The following is a 15,229-nucleotide window of genomic DNA, read 5'->3' on the forward strand; positions in this document are numbered from 1 at the left end:
AGCTGCGACATCATCCCTGGTTGTATGCTTAAGGAAATTACTAGGGTCACAACGCCCTTGAGATGACATGTGCTTGGTTTATGCCCCTCTCTTCCTTCGCCTTTGTTTACTTTTCTATCAGTTTTTCATGATGAGTTTATAAGGGCTCCATGTCTCGTGCTGGCATTAGCAAGCAAGGGTAAAATATAAGCCCTGCCTCATGTGCCTCTTTAATCAAAGCAAAGCGGAACTCTATACCAAGGAGACTCTAGTTGCTGTTTATAGCTCCCAGAGGGTCAAGGGGAGATATTTCCACTAGTGAAGATTGTTGTCCCCGGCTGGACGAAGACTTGCTATCTGCAGCCACTTCCAACGTCCTGCAAATTGTAAAAACGGGGATCAGCGCTGAGCGTCGCTCTCCTCGTTCGAACTACAGCTCCCAGGATGCCCCGCGACCGGGGAGTGCGCACGCGCTTCCGTAGCGGAGGGGGAAACTGGCCGCACCGACAGAGCCGTCGGATTGGGGCAGCAGCCGGCGAGTGGATCCGGCAACTCCCAAGAAGCAGACGCAGGCGGGCCGGCGGGTGCCGGGTGCTGGAAAACGAAGGGCAGGCTTTCCCCGCGGGTCTGTGAAGGTCAGCAGCTCCAGCGGGTGCCAGTCAGGTACGCTCGGCCCGGTGCTTTCCAGGAAGTCCGTCTGCAGGCGCAGACAGGGAGTCTCACCGGCCATGGTGGCTGAGGAGGGAGAGGTTTCTGTCTTCCAGACGCCAGCCCTGGCCTCCTTACCTCCTGGTCTCTCCGGGAGCGGGGAGGGGTTGGGTGCTGTTTGGGGGGCGAACGGGCCCGGTCTGGGGCCGTGGGGCACGCTGGGCGTCGCCCGGAGGCGCGTTAACCCCCGGCTGCTGATGAATCACTCGGGGGCCCAGCCTTCTCGGGTTCGGGACCGGCCCCTTCCCCTCCCGCCGGAGCCCGCGCCTGTCGAAGCTGTGCGAGCTCGCCGTAGCTACTCGCCCCTTCCACTCCACCCAGGCGTAGCTGGGGGGACGATCCTCGTAAAAGGGTGTTCTCACCCAGACTCCTGCAAAGGCTTCTGCTAGTTGAAAGTTAGAAAGAAAGAAAAAAAACCTTAGGTCACACCCTTGGGGGGGGGGGGCGGGCACTAAAATCTGGCTGGTCTTGCATTCATCGGTTTTGATCTATCTCCTTTGCCTTAAAATAAATTACTGGCTCCTGCGCAGCACAGCTGGATCCGGCTGTGAAGTTTGTGTGTTGATGTGTTTTGAGGACGTGACTGGGTCGTTGTATTTTTGCTTATGAGGTTGGTGTCTTTCCTCTGCAAGCCTTCAATCTAATTACAAACAAATGGGAAACAGCCATTTTTTTTTTTTTAATGTTTTAGTTAAGAATTTCATTTCCAACTTGCCGTTGGCTTCTCTTAAAACCAAAAGTCGTCTGGTAATGAACACTGCAGTAAAATTTATCCCAGGAGGTCATACTTGAACAGGAAATAAGCCTGTGGAGATTTAAGTTAGTTATGTGCAGTCTCCCTTGGGTTGTAACATTTTCATGCAGCTCATGTTTCTTTCTCTGAGAATCCTTCAGATTAATTTTTTGGCAGATTAGGTTGATTAATTGGCCTGTCAAAAAAATATATCGGGCTTCGAAAAATAGTTTTGTCTAGCCTCATTTACTTTTGCTAGTCTCTTCCTCCTAGTCTTTGGCACATTTTACCCTACCACTTCTTTCAGAGTCCACAGTGCTTTTATTATAATATTTAAAATCCCCTTTCCAACTCATTTCTAGTGAAGAAACAAAAAGATAATTAAAATGTAAGATCCAGTATATTCTAAATCTTTTAGCCTGCTTGCTCTCCAACCACTCAGGATTCCTAGTTTGCTCTTTATTTTACTTTTTTAAGTAATCTCTGCACCTCACTTGGGGCTCAAACTCACTACCCGGAAGTCAAGAATTGCATGCTGTACCTACTGAGCCAGCCAGGTGTCTGGAGTTTGCTCAACTTTAAAAATGAGGTTATCGGACCAGGTGACCCCAAGATTATTCTAGCCCTAAATGTCTCTGATTTTTAGAATTCATTTATTCTCTTCATTCAGGAAGTATTGGCCACATTTGTCATTCCAAGCCCTGTGGTAGGCCTGAAGGAACAAAAATGATTTCCTTAGGATGTTACTGTCCCAGTGCTCAATTTCTTTTTTATTTTTTATTATTTTTATTTTAAATTTATTTATTTTTGAGAGAGAGAGTGTGAGCTGGGGAGGGGCAAAGAGAGGGGGACAGAGGATTGGAAGCTGGCTCTGTGCTGACAGCAGAGAGCCTGATGCAGCTCTGAGTCACAAACCATAAGATCATGACCTGATCTGAAGTCTGATGCCTAACCTACTGAGCCACCCAGATGCCCTCTTTTTTTTTTTTTTTTTAAGATTTTTTTTATGTAATCTCTACACCCAACATGGGCCTAAACTGACAACCCCAAGATAAAGAGTTGCATAATCTTCCAAATGATCCAGCCAGGTGCCCCTCAGTTTCTTTTAATCATATTTTTTGACTAATTTAAAAGTTTGTGGTTTACCCTCCAGGCCAAATTATTTTGCAATTAAAAACTTCACCTAAAGTTAAATACATACATAAAGTTAAATACGTAAATACATACATAAAGTTAAATACGTGCAGGTCACATCCCATTACAATGATTGGTTTTCACTCTATTCAGAGACTTTTCAAGTCTCAGCTACTGGTCCATTTAAATAAAGCGTAGGTTCCCTACAACAGAAAGGACTTGAAGGGTGTAGGGTGGTGCTCTCAGACTTTAATATGCATAAATGACCCGGGATCTTGTAGGTTTGAAGAGGGTCCCTGCATGTCACATAAGGAATGCTGTAGTCTCTCACACTGTATATATTTATTTATTAATGTTTTATTCTTGAAAGAGAGGGCGTGAGTGGGGGAGGGGCAGAGAGAGAGAGAGAGAGAGAGAGAGAGAGAGAACAGAGGACTGAAAGCGGGCTCTGTGCCCACAGCAGCAAGCCCGATGTGGGGCTTGAACTCACAAACTGTGAGATCGTGAACGGAGCCAGAGTTGGACACTCAACTGACTGAGCTACCCAGGTGCCCCTCTCACACTTTAAATATCAAGGATGGGACGTTTTTAAGGATGGGACGTTTTATGACTGGTACTGATTACTGTGATACTAGATACATAGCAATGGCTTTTCTCAGTTCTCAAAAATTTTTAAAATAATCCTCTTCATTCTAACAGAAATAATTGCCTTCACAAGTTTTTTCTATTCTTTCTTCTTTTTTCCTCCTCTCTTCTTCTTTTCTCTTTGCTGTGTACTTTGAGCTTTTTTCCCCTCTCATCCTCATCCATCCTCAGCTGTTTTCATTCCCATTAATTCAGTATTTCACTAATTCAACAAATACGTGTTTTGCCCCATCCTGTACAGGGTGCTGTCGTAGGCTTCTGGTGAATACAGACATATAAGACCTGGGTTTTGTCTGGGAGCTTACTCTCTCTGATACTGGGCACGTGTACTTGTTTATAGTTCAGAGCACTGTATGAGCCCTGTGTAGCGAATAAAAGCCTGCAGTGGGTGTTAAGGAGAGGTCTTTTACAGTTGTGGGGGTGGGGAACAAATGAAATCACCTTTTTTTCAACTCACCTCCCATCACTGTCCCTAGGCTATAGTCTCTGTACTATTTGGTTGTGTGACAAATCTACATAGAATACAGTAAGATTTTGTAAATGTATTTATTTGGATTCTGGGGTGAGCTGGCTATATGAAAATCATTTAGAGCAATATCAAGGGAGTGAGAGGCAATAAGGGATAAAAATACACCTGGAAAGAGACCAAAAGAGGGAGGGGAAAAGATGAAGAAAAAGAGACCAAGGAGGACTTAGTAAAACAATAGGAGAAAATGGTTCTGTGGCTTTTCAAGTGTCAGTCCGATGTACTAATGTACTAGCTCTTGTTATTTAGGCTCTGTTATCTTTTAAAGATCAAATTAGCTGGGAAACTATTCATCAAGCTTTTCAATTGCTCTTAAATTTAAATATGTGTGGACTCTGTCTTGATTAAAATAGTTGAGGGCAATAGTTGAGGCTGTCATAATGGCTAAAGCACTGTTCTGTCAGTGACTTTCCTTGAAGACATTTGATTTACATGTCTCACTTATACTCATTTAAAAAAAAATTTTAGGGGTGTCTGGGTGGCTGAGTTGGTTGAGCATCTGAGTCATGATCTCATGGTTCATGGGTTCAAGCCCTGCATCAGGCTGTGTGCTGACATCTCAGAGCCTGGAGCCTGCTTCAGATTCTGTGTCTGCCTCCCTCTCTGCCCCTCCCCTGTTCATGCTTTGTCTCTCTCTCAAAAATAAATAAAAATATTAAAATTAAAAAAAAAATATATATATATATATAAGTATTTTATTCTTTTAAGTAATCTCTACACCCAACGTGGGTCCTGAACCCACAACCCCTGAGATCAAGAGTCGCAGGCTCCACTGCCAGCCAGCTGCCCCATTTATTCTCATATTTATCTCAGATTCACACAACTATAAGATCTTATTGAGAGGAAAATGCTATAGAAAACAGAAAAGTCTGCTCGACGTCTAACAGTCCATTAGGTACATATTGAAATTGTGAAGAACCAAACTAGATTTGCTATTTATGAAAAATGAAACATGAACATGTATACTATATGTATCTGTCTGTATGTGTCTGTAATCCGTTGTTATTGGCAGTAATAGAGATGTGAATAATCCAGAGTGGCAAGTAATTGAAAATGTATGTGTCTATTCTGTCGTATTCTAGAATTTTATTTGAAACAAAATCATTAGCTTTTATCTTGAAGCAGAGTGCTACTTTGTATTTTTATTGAGGTATAATTAACATTCAGTAAAATGCTGAACTTTCGTATGTTACGTGTCCAGTTCAAGGAGTTATAAAGTTTTATACACTGTAACTTCAGCCAAAATAAGATAGAAAACATTTTCATCACTATAGAAAGTTTCCTCATGATCCTTTCCAGTTTCCCTCACCTACCCTCCTCCAGTGGAGGCAACCACTTTTGACTGTATTTCTGACGCCATAGATTTGTTTTGCTTAGTCTTGGACTTGACATAAATGGTCATACAATATATGCTTTTTGTGTGTGTCTAGCTTCTTTCATGTAATATAATGTTTTTTTGTTTTTTTGAGAGGGGACTTGGGAGAGAGCGAGTGAATAGGGGACAGGGGAGGGGGAGAGAGAAAGAGGGATACAGAGAATCTCAAGCAGGCTCCGCACTGGCTGCACAGGGCCAGAGCCAGACATGGGGCTCCATCTCATGAACCGTAAGACCGTGACCTGAGCCAAGATCAAGCTCAACCAACTGAACCACCCAGGCGCCCCTGTAATAGAATGTTTTTGAGATTCATCTTTGTTGTGTATATCGGTGGTTGGTTCTTTTTTATTGAAGATTAGTATTCCATTGTATGAATACACCCTAATTTCTTTATCTGTTCTGTTCTTGATGGATGGTTGGGTTTTTTTCCCAGGATTGGGTTATTAGAAATAAAGTTGTTATGAATATTTCCTTTATAAGTCTCTTATGGATAGATGTTTCCATTTCTTTTGATAAACACCTGAGAGAGGAATTACTGAGTCATAGGGTAGCTGTATGTTGAACTTTATTAAAAAACCACCACACAGTTGTCCAAGGTGGTTTGTATATGACTTCCAGTTTCTTCACATTTTTTATGTTGCCTAATTTTAATGCTGTCAGCCTTTTTTGTTTTACCACACTAGAAGCTGTAAAATGGCGCCTCAGTATGGTTTTAATTTGTATTTTTTTTTGATGATTAAAAATATTGAATGCTTTACTATGTAGCAATTGGTTTTACTTCTCTTGTGAAGTATCAGTTAAAGTTTTTGCCTATTTTTTTTTCCAATGGATGGTTCATCTTTTTTATTGCTGTTTGTAGGAGTTATTTATATATTCTAAAAATTTTTTTAATGTTTATTTACTTTTGAGACAAAGAGAGACAGAGCATGAACAGGGGAGGGTCAGAGAGAAGGAGACACAGAATATGAAGCAGGCTTCAGGTTCCGAGCTGTCAGCACAGAGCCTGATGAGGGGCTTGAACTCATGGACCATGAGATCATGACCTGAGCTGAAGTCGGATGCTTAACTAACTGAGCCACCCAGGCGCCCCCATAGGAGTTCTTTATATATTCTGAGTATAAGCCCTTTGTTAGATATATATTTTTTACCCAGTCTGTGCCTTTTCTGTTTATTTTCTTGATGATGATGTGATAAGCAGAAATTTTTAATTTTTATAAAATTTTTACCATTTTATCAGTTTTTAATTTTATGGTTAGTGTTTTTTGTGCCTAGCTCCAGGGTTGCAGAGATATTCTCAGTTTTCTTCTAAAAGCATTCTTGTTCTAGATTTTACATCTAGGTCTGTGATCTGTCACAGATTAATTTTTGTGTCAAGATGGGAGGTAGGGGGGCGCCTGGGTGGCTTGGTCGGTTAAGCGTCCGACTTCGGCTCGGGTCATGATCTCACAGTCTGTGAGTTCGAGCCCTGCATCGGGCTCTGTGCTGACCGCTCAGAGCCTGGAGCCTGTTTCGGATTCTGTGTCTCCCTCTCTCTCTGCCCCTCCCCTGTTCATGCTCTGTCTCTGTCTCAAAAATAAAAAAATGTTAAAAAAAAAAATTAAAAAAAAAAAAAAAAGATGGGAGGTAGGGGTTTAGGTTCATTTTCCCTCTGTACAGGTATCTAGTTGTTCTAGCAATGTAGGTTTAAATTTTTTTTTTCCTTTCTCCGTTAGATCAACTTGGTATCTTAACTGAAAATTAATAGAGCTACTTTGTATTTTGGTTGTGCTTTTATTTTTAGTTTCTTAAGCATGGGCCCTGTATCTTTAAACACAAAAGGAAAATACAAAAAAAAAGACTTTTATGCACCTCTTTGAGACTGTAGCTACATTGAGATTGATCCAGGGCTGGTTACCATATATTTTCTGATGGAGGAACGTTAATAATGAATTTGAATTTGAAATGGCTTTCCTGCAGTTGAAGTAATGGATGCAGTGTTAGTTTCAGTATTGCTTGTACCCTATCCATAAGCCAGGCTGTTGGGGGGGGGGGGGGGGGGGGGGGGGGGGAAGGAAGGAGATTCAAGCTCAGAGAGATCATCTAGGACTCTATTAGAGCAAGCTGTAGAGACCTTAATATTTTCTTGTTTATTGATTGGTCAAAATAGATGTAAATATATATAATCCACGTGTTTTAGTTTCCATCTTTCTACTACACTACTCCAGTCCAGTCCTTCGTGACAAACAGTTCCTGAATGTGTCCTGGAATAATTTCTAAGGAGACAGGTTGGTTATTGTTTCTACCAGATTTTATTGACTGGTAACACAAAGCAGTATTATTTTTTTTATTCTTTAATGCTTATTTTTGAGAGAGAGAGACAGAGTGCGAGTAGGGGAGGAGCAGAGAGAGGTGGAGACACAGAATCTGAAGCAAGCTCCAGGCTCTGAGCTGTCAGCACCGAGCCCCATGTGGGGCTCAAAACTCACCAGTGGTGTGATAATGACCTGAGCCGAAGTCGGACGGTTAACCGACTGAGACACCCAGGTGCCCCGAAAGCAGTATTATTATTACTTTTCTTATTTTTTATTTTTGAAAGCAGTATTATTTTTTAAAGACATCACCTCAACTATATTACTCCAGTGTAACTGTTTTAATTTTTCCTCATTTCCTTCCAGGTTTTGTTCATCCATTTACATATTTTTATATGGTTGTAATCATAGTGTATCTGTTCTTTTCTGTTCAGACATTGAGTGATAATCAGTAAACACTTTGCCACATGTGTGTCATCCTTGTTAGTAAAGACACAGCTGGAGACAGAGACTATACCAGTTGGGAAACTTAGCAGTGGGGAATCTTGAACCCAAGCTTAAGTAAAATAGAAGCAAAGTTAAGATTTTCAAAGACATGTTACCCCTCCATGGAAATATAGGACAACTCTGGTTTCCTTATTTTCTCTCTTTAATATGTTACAGCTTTATTGAAATTCACATCCCACATAAGTCACTCATTGCAAGAGTACCGGTCAGTGAATTTTAGTATATTCACAGAGTTGAGCAATCATCGCCACAATCCATTTTAGAACATTTTCATCACACCAAAAAGAAACCCCCTACCCATTAGCAGTTGCTACCTGCTTTCCCCAGTCCCCACCAAACTAGGCAACCATTAATCTGTTTTCTGTCTGTATGGATTTGCCTATTCTGGATAGTTCATAACAATGAAATCATACAGTATAGTCTTTTGTGACTGATTTCTTTTGCCTTTATACTCTTAATAATTTGAGAATATTGAAATACGGACAAGCAAGTTTCCTTCACAGATGTGCACGCTTTTTGACCTGTAAAGGTATACACTCCCTCAGGTACATATGCTCAAACACCTACATCTACTCATTAAAAAACACAAACACACCAAGACAAACATACAGACTAAGGTAACTGATAGAGATAACCCTTTCCAAATAAACAGTTTCATATCAGAACATATCTAAGCACTAATACCACTACAAGTACATCTAGGTGAACACAGTTCCTGAAGTGTGTAAGAGAAGACGGTTGAAAACGTGGCAAGCTGGGAGAAAATGAGGGCTCACACAAGACAAGAGACATGAGAATGTGATGGCAAGTTGAATTTATTTAACGTGTACAGAAGCAACAGTCTGACATTTATTTAATATGTATATAGGCATACAAGTAAGAGTCTTGGAGCTCCTTAGTCTATTGCATAGCAGTCCCTTTGAGCAGGATGTTATTAATTGTAATTATAAGGTAAAGGATTTCCATATGGAAAACTGTAACAAACAGAATATTTTGGTTCTCTGGGTGTGGTGTTACCATTTTAATGAGTCATTAAGGAATATTTCTTTGATATGCATACAGTGAAAAGAGATGAGTCCCCTCAAATGTATACATTATAAGTCTGGCATCTATTCAGGCAGCTCTTACCCTGGAGCAGGCATGGCACAATTTGAAATAATAACCCCAAGATTTATTTTTGGTCTTGGTGGGTAATTATTAACCCAAGTTAGTATTCTTAAAGAATTCTTTTGTTTCCTTGTTTGTTTCCTCTTTAATATAGCCACTGGGGTATTATACCTGCTTAGTGGGAGAGTGGGAGTAGGTGGGGGTGGGATGGCAGTGGGGCAGAATGCTTAATTAGATTAGGAAATGTCAATAAATATGTGATTATTTGACAGTCAGGCACCCATTTTCACCTCGGCAAGGCCTTGTTAGTTATCAGCACACCCTTTACACCTGCCTTTCCTTTGCCATTTTGTTTGAGCCCCCATTATTACTCCTTGTCAAACCATCTCTAACTTTCCTAAGACATCAGACTGCGTTCCCGGGTGAACTCCTGGGTATAGTTTGCTCTCCAGAGTGTAGTACTCATCCCTGCATTCAGCCCCTTAGCCTTCCCCCTGCCATATCCTCTTCTTCCCCCTTCCCCCCCCCCCCCCCCACTGCCAAAACCTTAGCTCTGGTGTATATTTCCTTTTAAGTAGGATACCAGGGAAGGCTCTTCAAAGAAATGTTGTTTGAACTGGTCCCTGAAAGATGCGAAAGGATTTGAACACGAGAAAAGGGGAGAAAGGTATTTCAGGTGTAATGAACATTGTGATCTGAGGGTTGGAGGCAGAAAAGCATGGAACTGTACTTCTTTCACCAGAAAACAGGGTGTGTGGAGATCACTCCTTCCCCTTTACTTTTCTTCCACTCCTTTCCCTGGCTCCCTTCTCATTCCTCCCCCACCCCCAGCATGTACTTTGATCTCTTTGCTTAGTATATACTTCTCTTCTATCTAGCTAAATCTATCCTTCCCTGACCACCCACAGTGATCTCTGAACTTCCCTAGTACTAATTACCAGTCCCATTCTTTTGTCAGTTAATTTTATATTGCTCTGATTTAAAAAAAAAAAAAAAAAAAAAGCTTTGTGTGCATGTCTCATTTTCAAATAGAGTGTGTTAGTCAAGATTCTTAGGTCTCAGGGAACACAACTCACTTAAAGCTAGCCTTTCACAAGGTATGGTGGCAGGGCTGGGAGTTGTAGTGGATTGTTATTGTAAGACAACCGAGCTCCCTTATAGCTAGCTGGGTTCTCAGCTGGAACCCAGAGCAGGCCCTTGGAAAGCCCCTGTGCTCCCTCCTCTGTCTGCAGTGTACATGGATTCTCCTCAGCCTCGTTCTGTGCCTGTGCTCCATTATAGGACATTGATTTGGATTTTTATGAATACTTTGCATTACAATATTACCTATCTTTTTTTTTTTTTGTAAGTAATCTCTACACCCAATGTAGGGCTCAAACTCATGACCCTGAGATTAAGGGTCTCACACTCTTCCAACTGAGCCAGCCAGGCGCCCCATAATATTACCTCTCTTGATTACTGAGTTTTTTGGCACTCTTAAATCTTGCACCTGAGGCAAGTGCTCTTCTCTGTCTCCCTAGCCCCAGTCTGTTGCATCCTCTCCTTTATGGGCTGGCTTTCTCTGCTTTCGAGGCTCGTGCTTACCCCTTAGCTTCAGCTTAAATGTGGCTTAAACTCACTATGATGCTGCTCCTAGATTGATGACATGTGATCTCTCAGTTTAGATTTTGTTTCTTAGCTTTCCATATTCCTGGTGAAGAATTGGATTTGATCTTTCCTACTTGGGCTTTCCTACTTGATCTTTCCTACTTGATCTTTCCTACTTGTACCAAATATCTGGGAGAGAGGAGGCATTGATGGTTGCTTAGGCTGTATACTAAATAGGGCCTAGGGTAAAGGTTGTCCCACACAAGGGGCTTAGGTTTGGACATCCTCGAATGTGCTTGCTTTGGTACCTGAGATCAGAGGGAAGTGAGTATGCCTTAACTTTTTTGTACCTGCACTGCATCTAGCAGATTAACAGCTGAAAGGTGCCTGTGTCTCTTATTTAGTACCCGTTTATTGCTATGATTCTCTGACCATTTGACCATTAGGATTAACTTTGGGCATAACAGACTAATCAGAACAATATTTTTAATGTTTAAAATAAATTACTGAAATGTGTTTTATCATCATTTGGATGGTTTCTAATTTTAGAACAAATTAACTATTTTTTAAACATTTTTGAAACTTATTTTCTGGTTCAGAAAGAAAGGGAAAATAGAATGTTGATAATCAATTGAGCAAAAAGTGATAATCAGCCTTTGTTGACTGACACTGGCCCAAATAGGGTATGGTTAAATCAGTTACTCTCATCATTGATTTCAAAGCTTACTGGTCCCCCCCCCTTATTTTATTATACATTTATTATCTGTTATGTTGCAGGCCCAATGATGGTCTGATAATATAAAAATAAGTGCCTGTCTTCAAAGTACTCATAGCCTGTAAAGGAAACAGATACAACATAGCTGATAATAGTATGGTGAGATAGATTTTGGTAGAAGTGGGGCAAGGTGGTGACTTAGCACCCCCGTTCTACTGTTGTCTTTGTGTATATCTATCTTTCACATTTTTTTTTTTTAGTTTGTGTATTGATTTTGAGAGAGAGCATGCATGCTTGAGCAGGGGAGGGGCAGAGAGAGAGGGACAGAGAGAATCCCAAGCAGGCTACATGCTCAGTTCAGAGCCCTGGCCCGATCAATCTCATGAGCCGGCTTGATCTCACAATGATGAGATCATGACCTGAGCAGAGTTAATGAATGACCTGAGCAGAAATCAAGAGTTGGATGCTTACCCGACTAAGCCACCCAGGCGCCCCCATCTCTCACTTTTTTATATTCTCTTTTTTAGTCTTTATCTCTCTCATCCTGTCTCTGCAATCAACTGTATTGTATGGATCACAGCATAGTAATATCTCATATACCTAGTATGAACTATGAAGTATTTCTTAAAAATGAACTTTGAGAATAATTAATAATGACTTTATTAGCTAACAGCAGACCCTTGCTCTATGTCAAGAACTGTTCTAAGTGATTTATATGTATCCATTTAATGAATCAATATATCAGCCTCATGAGGTAGGTACTATTATTATTTTTGTTTTGCATATGAGAAAACAGAGGGACAAAAGATAGTTGACTCTATTGTCCAAGGTTATAAACTGACATCTTTGTAGGAAGGTTGAAATATTTTTTTAATTTATTTTTTAAAAATTTGTAATGTAGAGAGAGAAAGGGAGAGAGAGAGAGCATACATGCACATGTGTGCATGCAAGTGGGGGAAAGGCAGAGAGAGAGGGAGACACAGAATCTGAAGCAGGCTCCAGGCTCTGAGCTGTCAGCACAGAGCCTGACGAGGGGCTTGAACCCAGGAACCACAAGATTATGACCTGAGCTGAAGTCGGAGGCTTAACCCACTGAACCACCCACACACCCATTAAATCTATTTTAAATGTCATTGTTTAAAAGTTTATTTATCTTGAGAGACAGTGAGTGTGATCAGGGGAGGGAGAGAGAGAATCCCAAGCAGGCCCCCTACTGTCAACATGCAGCCCAATGCAGACCTCTGTCCCATGAACCCTGAGATCATGCCCTTAGCCAAAATCAAGATTCAGAAGCTTAACTGACTAGGCCACCCAAGTGCCCCTAAGTGTCATTTTTTGTAAAAAGTATTATAAAGTTTTTTCTTTCTTTCTTTCTTTTCTTTCTTTCTTTCTTTCTTTCTTTCTCTTTCTCTCTTTCTCTCTCCCCCTCCCTACCTCTCTCCCTCCTCCCTTTCTTTCTTCTTTCTTTCTTTCTTTCTTTCTTTGTTTCTTTCTCTTTCTTTCTTTCTTATCATGATAAGTGTACTGTTTAATCCCCACCATCCATTTCAGCCATCCCCCCACCCACCACCCCTCTGGTAACCATCTGTTCCCACCAACATCCTAGAATTTGTATTCTCCACCTGGGAGGTTTCATTGCTGAAAATGGCAAGATTTCATTCTTTTTTATGGTTGAATAATATTCCATTGTGTATATATACCACATCTTTAACCCTTCATCTATTGATGGATACTTGGGCTGCTTCCATAGTTTGGCTATTGTAAATAATGCTGCAATAAACATAGAGGTGCATGTATCCCTTTGAATTAGTATGTTTGTATTCTTTGGGTAAATACCCAAATTCCTGGATCATAAGGTAGTTCTATTTGTAACTTTTTGAAGGACCTCTGTACTGTTTTCCACCGTGGCTGTACCAGTTTGCATTCCTACCAGCATTGCACGAGGAATCCTTTTTCTTCACATCCTCTCCAACACTTGTTTCTTGTCTTTTTGATTCTAGCCATTCTGACAGGGGTGAGGTGATACCTCATTGTAGTTTTGATTTGCATTTCCCTGATGAGGAGTGATGTTGAGCATCTTTTCATGTGTCTGTTAGCCATCTGTGTGTCCTCTTTGAAGAAATGTTTGTTCATATCTTCTGCCCATTTTTATTTGGATTATTTGTTTTTTGAGTGTTGTATGAATTCTTTTTATATTTTGGGTACTAATCCTTTATCATATATATGTTTTGCAAATCTCTTCTTTCATTCTGTAGGTTGCCTTTTAGTTTTGTTGATTGTTTCCTTTGCTGTGCAGGAGCTTTTCATTTTGATAGAGTCTCAATGGTTTATTTTTACTTTTATTTCCCTTGCCTCTGGAGACATATCTAGAAAAATGTTGCTATGGCCAGTGTCAGAGAAATTACTGACTGTGCTCTCCCCAAGGACTTTTATGGTTTCAGGTCTCACATTTAGGTCTTTAGTCCATTTTGAGTTTATTTTTGTGTATGTGAAAGAAAGTCCACTTTCATTCTTTCGCATGTAGCTGTCCAGTTTTCCCAGCACCATTTGTTGATGACTATCTTAAATGGAGTCCTTCAAATTTAACCAAAATCATTTGGAGGATATAGAATTTATTTTTTAAATGTTTATTTATTTTTGAGAGGGAGAGAGAGAGTGAGCACAAGCAGGGGAGGGGCAGAAAGAGAGGGAGACACAAGATCTGAGGCAGGCTCCATGCTCCCAGCTGTCAGCACAGAGCTGGACAGGGGGCTCGAACTCATGAACTGTGAGATCATGCCTTGAGCCGAAGTCTGGGGCTTAACCTACTGAGCCACCCAGGCGCCCCATGGAAGTTAGAATTCATTGTATGCATTTGGTATTATTCTGTCCTATTGACTTGCCTTCTGAGGTTGTTGACTTTTATAGGCTGTTGGTAATTGCATTAAATAGTTTCACACTTTTGTGTTTTATAGTTTGGCCTTCCCTTTTGCGTCCACCTGTGGCTTCTTGTTGACAATTACTGTCACTTCAGTAATTTGCTTCTGTTAATGTGTAGTGTGTTGTAACATAAAAGTAAAACCATGGTAGAAAGTGTTTTATAGAGGCAGTGTGATACAGTGTAAAAAGCATGGGTGTTAGGGTCATGTTTAAATCTCACATCCACTGTTGAGAAAGAAGTTATACATCTGGGGCAGGCTCTTTATTGTCTCAGCCTCTGTTTCTTCATTTATGAAATGGGGATAGTAATAGTTTGCAGAGTTTTTATGAGGATATGTATATGGCAAAGTACCTGGCATATAATAGGTATGCAAATGAAGTTGATTCTTCCCCCCCACTACCCCCATTATATTGGAATATGGCATATGGCCTCCTCGTTAATATGAGAAACTCAGGTAAATGAAAGAAATGTGTTAAGATGTAAGATAAAGACAGTCTTATTCTCTCACTTAAAAATATTATTTTTTCAGTTGGTATGATAAGTGTTAATTTGAGAAAAATTATCCTCAACTTTCGTTTTGGGTCCTCTCAGCAACATCCTCTTCTTCCCTGCATTAAATTGCCTTTACTTCTATGTGACTCTCTCAATTTCCCTTGTTTGCTCTTAAAGGAAAACTTTCCATCAGCCCCTTTTAAAAGAACCTGTTCCAGGGCAAACCTTATGACCCTGAGGGCAGTAAACCAGGCTTCTTGGCCAATAGCAATAATTTCTAAAACTTCCCTTCTTTCATCAGTTCTGCTTTTTTCAGCTATCATCAGTCTTAAAATATTAGTTTTTCATTTCATCCCCACTCTCTTCCATTTCTCCTTTCCCAGCAACTGTTCCCACTAGTTGCATGGTCCTCATTATTTCAGTAGTTTTATGTGGTTTAGTTTTTATTATATGTATTTTTCAAAGGTTGTCTTTTTGTAGTTTTAATTATGTATAGGGAACTCTCTTATCTTA

General features: G+C 40.6%; 1 protein-coding gene across 1 annotated transcript in view; it reads left to right on the top strand.

Moving 5' to 3' along the window:
* Window positions 1-458: 458 nt before the first annotated feature.
* Window positions 459-15,229, top strand: part of TMOD3 (tropomodulin 3) — an 85,265-nt gene continuing 70,494 nt past the window's right edge. The window contains exon 1 of the mRNA XM_049613633.1: window positions 459-642. The gene's annotated coding sequence lies outside the window, so the exon portion shown is untranslated. The remainder of the gene's footprint in view (window positions 643-15,229) is intronic.

This window comes from Panthera uncia, assembly GCF_023721935.1.
Source record: "Panthera uncia isolate 11264 chromosome B3 unlocalized genomic scaffold, Puncia_PCG_1.0 HiC_scaffold_1, whole genome shotgun sequence".
NCBI classification, from domain to species: Eukaryota; Metazoa; Chordata; class Mammalia; order Carnivora; family Felidae; genus Panthera; species Panthera uncia.